This window comes from Hipposideros armiger, unplaced genomic scaffold (assembly GCF_001890085.2).
Source record: "Hipposideros armiger isolate ML-2016 unplaced genomic scaffold, ASM189008v1 scaffold_444, whole genome shotgun sequence".
NCBI lineage: Eukaryota > Metazoa > Chordata > Mammalia > Chiroptera > Hipposideridae > Hipposideros > Hipposideros armiger.
The window spans coordinates 334678-340677 of record NW_017731794.1 but is presented as its reverse complement, the minus strand read 5'-3'; the positions used below and the strand labels follow the sequence as shown (position 1 = coordinate 340677).

The 6000-nt window shown below is 36.7% G+C and overlaps 1 protein-coding gene across 1 annotated transcript in view; it reads right to left on the bottom strand.

The window, feature by feature from the left end:
- Positions 1-1639, bottom strand: part of NEK1 (NIMA related kinase 1) — a 143336-nt gene extending 141697 nt beyond the window's left edge. The window contains exons 1-2 of the mRNA XM_019665497.1: positions 1301-1639; positions 1106-1213 (exon numbers count right to left, since the gene is read on the bottom strand). The gene's annotated coding sequence lies outside the window, so the exon portion shown is untranslated. The remainder of the gene's footprint in view (positions 1-1105; positions 1214-1300) is intronic.
- Positions 1640-6000: the final 4361 nt, after the last annotated feature.

Genomic DNA, 6000 nt, shown 5'->3' with positions numbered 1-6000 from the left:
CCAGGTTGAGCTGTTGTTCAGCATCTTAGCTGTGGAGGGCAGTGTCACTGGCCCTCATATGTGGGATCCGAACCAGGGCCCTCTGGCATCCCAAGCGAGTTCTTAACCATCGCGCCACTCGGTCGGCCCTTGTTTTTCTTCTCTGTTAAGTCTATTCAGGCAACAATTATTAGCTTCCCCAGTGGAAACTACCAACGTGTTAATAATTTATATTCATGAAATGTTGTCATGGCCATGATTTAGAAGGTAGAAGATTAGACAGAGTAAAACTTACTTGGAATTCAATGTCAATGTATTATTAAAATGACCTCAAAAGAACTCCTGTGGCAAAGTTCCTTAACCCTTATTGAAGTGCTAATGGTGACTTTTAATGTGCAAAAACCTGTTTTCCCACAAAATAGGCTCCTTGCCTTTCACCTAGAACAATGGTCAATTTTAAATGAGGAACATCTGTGGATCCTCTACCACCAGACAAATCTAAACCAGAAACAAAGGACTACTTCTCTCCATACTTGGCTCCCCTCCATCATCTCTACAATACTGCTGCATCATAAGAAAAGGCTATCATTAGCATATATTGGATATTACTTTTAATCCTTCATAAACATTTCTGATGTAACTTAGAATGGCAATAAAATATTTTCTGCTTCTTGTGGGTGAATCTTAGATTACAGAATAAAAATTAGGCCTGTATAAAAAGTTATGATGAACTCTGCAAGTAGAACTTTTAATGCCTTACATATGAAAATAGTTTCAAGTTATGGAAATTGAAATATACGATTATAAGTTACCAGTTGCTATTCATTTTGTAATTAAAATGTATGGTTAATTTAAGAATGGAGACTACATATAAGCATGTAAATGATTGCTTATCCATACCAAGATTTCTATTATTACTATTTCAGCTCCATTATCACTATAGTTCTTTTTAAAATATTGTCCAAGGATTACTTTGTAATACATATTGTTCCTTACATAATTAACATTCTAATAAGATAAGGATATCATTTTTCCGGGCACCTCTACATAAACAAGTCTAATCAAGGTCTCATTTCCAATGATTTTACTATTTTGCATATCATTGATTCTCCCAAGTGCAACTCACCTCAATGACACAGGACGGTAGTAGGGAATAACGGTGATGATGGCGTGGCAGTCGTCCTATGGAACTTAATGAGGCAGAGGCATCATTCCGCATTTCGAAAATAACATCCTGAAAGAGAAACCAAGTCTGTCTAACCAGCAGCCCACAGCCCAGGGGCAGTGAGACTCCCACACCTGATAACAGCCTTTGACTGACCGCTCAGGCTGGCCTGGGTCCCGCCTCGGGCAACGCCCCGTAAGATAGGTACACACAAACGGGAGGAAACAAACTGGTTTCTGAGTCTCTTGGAAACGGCGGGCGACCGCAGGGGGAGTGCCTCGGTTACCGCCTCTCCAACTTCAGAGGTGGTTGCTAGTGACTTTAGCAGGGTCCGGAAGCGGGCGGCATTTGGGATTAGGAGGCTACCTGCCTGCCACGCCCTCCTGCCTCGCAGCGCCCGTTTTAGATTCCGGGCTATGCGGAGAACTGTTTGGGACCCAGGAATGAGAACTCCACCTCAGCGCGCTAAACCCTGGAGCAAGCACAGGAGGAGGAGCGAACGGCGCGTCACTGGCGCTGGCGTGTGACGTCAGCGCGCGGAAACCGGCAAGCACCGGGGGTAGACCGGAAGAAGCGGCGGGGGGCGGGGCTAGAGCCCTGCAGTTCAGAGAGGTTGAGGGAGGCGGTATGATGAAAAGAAAAGTGTGAAGTTTGAAGGAATATGGCATAGAGAGGGAAGGCGGAGAACTCACTACTATGAGTTGATATGGAATAAAGCATATTATAAATTTGTCCCACACATACTACACAGATAAAATAATTTTTTTTTTACTTGAGGGCTTTTACTTAGGGATGCCACACTTTTAAAGTTATTTTCCTTTAAAAAAACAAGACTTTTTCTAGTATATTTTAAAGGATTAAAGCAAGAAGGTATTTTTAAGTCTTGAAAAAAAATTTTTTAAGGTATAATGTGGTTTTCTACACCTTTACATCTAACGTGTGTAGATTACTTGCTGGCATATTTAAAGGATTGGTCGTAGAAGTACCTTTCTTCATTGCAGACTTTCAAAGATAGAAACAGATTTTCCTGTAATAAGGAATCAAGTCAGGTGTCGTCCTGGATAGCCCCACGGCTAAATTGCCTCACCCCGAGATCCTGGAGAAGCCATTCTTGAGGTTGAAGAAGAATGGTACAACTCCAAATTGTACCTGTTGTACACGCGTTGTATGTAGTTTGGTGGAGAGACCCTAGATTTTGCCAGAGACCTCAGAGGTCAAATGATTCTGATTTTTGCTTCAGAGAAATCTGCTTCCTTCTCCCTCATCTCCTCTCCAAAACATCAACACCAAGACCTTGACTGGGTTCTCCTGCCAGTCTCTGCTTTAGCTGTGCTTATAAGACAAACTTTATTCCTACCATGGAAATTAAAATTTCCTGGTTTCTTTGCCAGAAGATGGCACTGCAAGTCATCCAGCCTGGGAAGCTGGAGAAAATCTGCTTCCGTTTATTAACTGTTCAATCTCCAAGATTTGTTTTCCTTATTTTCTCACTTGTAGGCTAAACTCCTGTGACCCTTCTTCCACCCCAGTTAAGTCAGTAGGAATTTGGGTGTCGGAATGCACAATAACTCTAGTTCTACCCACATCCCTTTGCAAAGCCACATGAAAACCTTGCCAATTGCTAATTTAGCAGATTCTTTTTTGCAGCTTTCATGAAAAATGGTTAGTCAGATACCTCCTTAGACAATTCTTTAGGTTCCTGTCATAAACTGTTAGTGAGAATATAAACTGCTAGTCTTTGTAGAAAGCATAGTAGCAATATATATATCAATAATTGCACTTCTAAGACAAGTGGGTGAAGTTGTATATACAAGGATAACCATTATTTTTACAACCAAAAAAACTAGAAACAATGTAAATTCTAATAATAAGGAATTAAGTAAATTATAATATATCCAAACAATAGAATATTCTGAAGCCATTAAACAGGGTCATCTAAATCTATTTTTACTGACATAGAAAGATGCCCTTGATAGACAGTTGAGTAAATAAAGCGAGTTATTTTAACCTCAGTGATTTAACCTCAGGATTACCTGATGATTTCCCTTTCTGGTTTATATACCTCTGTACAGTTTAGTATTTTTTTCTGTTTACAACGAATGTGTGTTTGGTTCTTCGATTCTTTTTATTAAATATATTATTGGATTTTTCTTTAAAACAACAAGGACTCTCCACCTCTTGCAACAACCCAATAACACAAGTATCCAAAAATAAGGCCCATAGCCTCTGTCTCCAGAACTCACCCCATGCTTTCTCCTCCAGGAGGCCAATATTAACAGTTTCACAAATACCTACATTTTTCACTAAGCTCATAAAAACATAAATGAGCATTTATTCATATATGTTTTAATCTTTTAAAATGAAATTGTGTACATATTATTTTGCAACTTGCATTTTATTTAAGAGTATATCATGAACTTCTCTCTAGAGATCAAATAATTATTTTAATGATATCAATATTCCATGATATGGATGTAACAAAATCTATTAAGTGGGTCCAAAAGAATGATTTTGTTTGTTTTACTTTAATAGATACTCCTGTGCTTTGGTTATATATTACTGTGTGACAAACTACCCTAAAACTTAATGGCTTAAAAAAATGATTTATTATTTCTCACAATTCGTGCCCAGGAAATCAGGAAGGGTTCTGCTGGGTGGTTCTTCTGTCTTACATGGCTTTGGCTGGGCTCCCTCACTTAGCTTCATTCAGCTGGCAAATGTGCTAGACTGCTTAATCCAAGAAGCTTCACTCACATGTCTGGTGCCTCGGTACTCCTCCACAACTGTCTCTCTCGAAACACTTGGGTAGTTTGGGTTGCTCACAACCTTATGGTCTCAGGATAGTCAGACCCCTTTCAGAAAAGCTGGCTTCAAACAAGGAAAAAATAGAAGGTGCCAGTCTTTTTAAAGGCTAGGTCAGGAACAGGTATGGTGTCACTTCTGCCACATTCTTGGTAAAAAATAAGGTTCAAAGCCAAGCAACATTTACCACAAGGGGAGGAATCAATAGTGGCTATATTTGTACATGATCTACTACACCCTGGGTTACTTTTCAGATGTTTAATAAATTCACACTCCCAATATCTTTGTACAAAAAGTGCCTATTTCCACCGCTACTGGATGTTTCCCTCTCAATTTTGCTAAAAATTTTAATTTCCTCCTCAGTGTCTGCCTTTTATATCCCTTGTCCCTTTTCTATTTGATTGTCTTTTTCGTCAATTTGTAGGGACTATTTGTAAAATATGGAAATGAACCCCTTGTCATATTGTGGAACTAATATTTTCTGGCAGCCTCATACTAATGTTTTGATACTTTTTATGGTATCTTTGGCCATGTGGAAATTTGTAAATTTCTATGTGGTCAAATCTGGCAGTCTTTTTCTTTGTCATTTAGGTTTCTCATTTTGCCAAGCAAATATTCCTTCACCCTCAAAGTTACCCAAATAATCGCAATGTTCTCATGTTTTAATTGTTTAGTAAGTTTAATGCATTTGAAATTTATTTGTATATATTTTTTATAAATCTCTTACTTTATATTTATTTTTGTATATGATTAACACAAAGAGACTAGCTTTGTATTCTTTCAGAGGAAAGCTAGTTATGCCAGAATCATTTATTAAATGTGGTTTCCTTTTCCACTGATTTGAAATGTAAACTTTATCATGTATTAAGTGCACAATTTATATTTGTATTTATTTATGGATTTCTCTTCCATTTGCCTATGGGATTTTTGCTCATTTTGTCAATTAAAAAAGAAAAAAGTTTAATAATCAAGAAATACTATAACAGTATTGTATTTTGAAAAAGAAAGACCAATGCTAAATTAATTTTTTAAATTATAACAATTATTTATATACTTGTATATTAAAAATGGTTATAAAGTTGTACTTGTGGGTTTCTTTTATGGTAGAAAAAATAAAAATTCCTTAAATCTTTATTTTTTTAAGAAAATAATAGACTTTACTTTTTAAAGTAGTTATAGGATTACAGAAAATTTCAGTATAAAGAAAACAGTTCCCATATAGCCCCTTCCACACACAATTTCCCCTATTATAATATCTTGCATTAATATGGGACATTTGTTACAATAGATGTGCCACTATTAATGTGTTCTGCAGACACTGTTATGGTGGATACATTTGTCAAAATCCATTGAATGTATAACAGAGTGAATGCTACTGTAAACTATGGACTTTAATCCTTAAATCTTTATTAATAGTGGTGTACAATATGGCAAGTGGAAAGGGACTAGCTATAATATATTTCTAAAATGGTCTTCTACTAGAGATTTTTCAGAAATATATTGTCATTTATTCACAATGGATTGAGCACTACACTAGATGATGGAGATAGACATATTCAAGGCATGGATATTGATAATTCATTCTTTCCAGAAAGCACGCAGCAAGATAAAACAAATTAGAGGACAACAAATAGAGCAAATAGCTGGTAGTAGACTCACACTGAACATTTTCCCTTTGTGAAGTTATTAAAAGACCACATATTTGGGTGGGTGTATGCTTTTGATCTAATTATCTTGACATATAAGCAATCCTTTGTGATTAAAGAAGGCCTTAAATTCTTAAGTATGAGTAAATGCATTCTTCAAAATCTAGATCTCTTGCAGCCATGTAATAGTCACATGCAAGAGAGGAAAAAAAGTCTTTCTATATTCTAGAAGAGGAATTTTTATTTTTAAGCCAATTCCTGAAAGCCTGTTTTATCTAGTCTTATATAGTTTGAACTAACCATTAGCTAGCTATATATAGTTTAGACTTTCAGTAGCACCCTGCTGAATTTCTGGATCTTAATCATGTAGGCCTAGCTCAATATGCAAAGATAAACATTATCTAATCA